This window comes from Psammomys obesus, unplaced genomic scaffold (assembly GCF_907164565.1).
Source record: "Psammomys obesus unplaced genomic scaffold, mPsaObe1.curated_primary_1811, whole genome shotgun sequence".
NCBI classification, from domain to species: domain Eukaryota; kingdom Metazoa; phylum Chordata; class Mammalia; order Rodentia; family Muridae; genus Psammomys; species Psammomys obesus.
The window spans coordinates 15,491,790-15,493,787 of record NW_026596147.1 but is presented as its reverse complement, the minus strand read 5'-3'; the positions used below and the strand labels follow the sequence as shown (position 1 = coordinate 15,493,787).

Genomic DNA, 1,998 nt, shown 5'->3' with positions numbered 1-1,998 from the left:
CATGCATGCCACTCCCCAAGTCCACTGATAGGGGAGATTCTCCTCTCCTTTCTGATCTTAATCTATCAGTTCTCATCAAAATTGGCTGCATTGTCCTCTACCGTGGCCTGGGAAGGCTGCTCCCCCCTCAGGGGGAGGTGATCAAAGAGCAGGCCAATCAGGTTATGTCAGAGGCAGTCCCTCTTCCCATTACTATGTAACCCACTTGGACACTGGACTGCCGTGGGCTACATCTGTGCAGGAGTTCTAAGTTATCTCCACGAATAGTCCTTGGTTGGAGTATGAGTCTCTGGGAAGTTCCCTGTGTTCAAATTATCTTGTTCTGTTGCTCTCCTTGTCGAGTTCCCGTCCCCTCCAGCTTTTAATTTTATTTGTCTTATTAGTTACATTTTGTTAATTCTGTATCCCAGCTGTATCCCACTCCCTCATTCCCTCCCCAATCCCACCCTCCCTCCCTCATCTCCTCTCTGCCCCTTTCCAAGTCCACTGATAGGGGAGGACCTCCTCCCCTTTCATATGACTCTGTTTTGTCAGGTATTTTCAGGACTGGCTGCAAAGTCCTTAAATTGAAATTTTCAGGAAAAAAAAAAAAGGCTTTAAAGAACTGGGTAACAGGAGACAAAGGAGTGCCGCTGCCTCTGTTGCTGCCCTGGTCTGGCTGCGGTTGCCCAGGGACTTTGAATATGTTGGCGATTGCTCTCAGCCGACTTGTGCAGGAAAGGAAAGCTTGGAGAAAGGAACACCCTTTTGGCTTTGCGGCTATCCCAGCAAAGAACTCTGACGAGATGATGAACCTGATGAATTGGGAGTGTGTTATCCCTGGAATAAAGGGGACTTCATGGGAATAAGGCTTGTTGAAGCTACGCATGCTTTTCAAAGAAGATTATCCATCCTCACCACCATCCTTACATTTACACCAAAATGTAAATTTGAGCCACCACTGTTTCATCCAAACATGTATCCTTCTGGTACAGTGTGCCTGTCCATCCTGGAGGAAGACAAAGTCTGGAGGCCAGCTATCACGATCAAACAGATTAGGAATACAAGAACTTGTAAATGAACCAAATATTCAAGACCCAGTTCAAGCAGAGGCCTACACAATTTACTGCCAAAACAGAGTGGAAAACGAGAAAAGGGTTGGAGCACAAGTGAAGAAGTTTGCCCCCTCATAAGCAGTGGCCCTGTGGCTCCATGAGGAGGAAGGGATTGGCTTGGCAAGAACTTGTTTATGGCCTTCTGCAGATCTAAGTCTCTCCATCCAGTTACTAGCTGCCTGGCAGGGTTAAGCGGGTGCCATTTTCCATTTCTGTCACTGGCATATACAATCTCAATTCTCTGAACTGCCCTAATTTTTTTATAGAGGGCTTCTTCCTTCAGTCTTTTTGAATGTTATGTAAAACTTGCATTTATTGTAATATTGATGTCAGTGTTTCAACTCCTGTAAAATGATAAACTTTTGTACTTGGTAAGCCCCTAGGAGGTAGTTTCTTTGTGCTTCCCACTGTTCAGAGCTCTGGCCTCCAGATGACTGTATGACAGAACCACACTGTCCCTCCCTCCTGACCCTTATCTTCTCAAAAACCTGGGCTGTTGCTTTTGAGCCTCATAACCAAAGTTGGCCTGCATGTCCATTCTGCACCACTTCCTTTGTGTTTATATGGCATTTTGTCAGCATTTCTGTTTAGAGTAAATAATCTGTCTACATAAAGGTTTTGTTGCATCATCATCATCATCATCATCATCATCATCATCATTAAAATGTGAGGTGATGCCTCAGTATGTCTGGCCCTCCTCACTTGGCTGCCTGTGGCCCTTGCCAGGCACCAAGGCTGAGCCCAAGGAACATCACCTAGGAGTTCTCATGGCTTCTGCTAAGGATGTGCACAGACCCCATGCAGCTCCATCTTCATCTGGTTCTTTGTAAGTAGGACTGTGTACAGAGGTGTGTTCTGTTCTCCCCACTTAGGTCTTTGGGCGTTAAGGTACCAGGCTGAATGA

The 1,998-nt window shown here is 46.0% G+C and overlaps 1 pseudogene; it reads left to right on the top strand.

Moving 5' to 3' along the window:
* Positions 1-677: 677 nt before the first annotated feature.
* LOC129666512 (SUMO-conjugating enzyme UBC9-like) lies at positions 678-1,172 on the top strand (annotated as a pseudogene).
* The last annotated feature ends 826 nt before the right edge of the window (positions 1,173-1,998 follow it).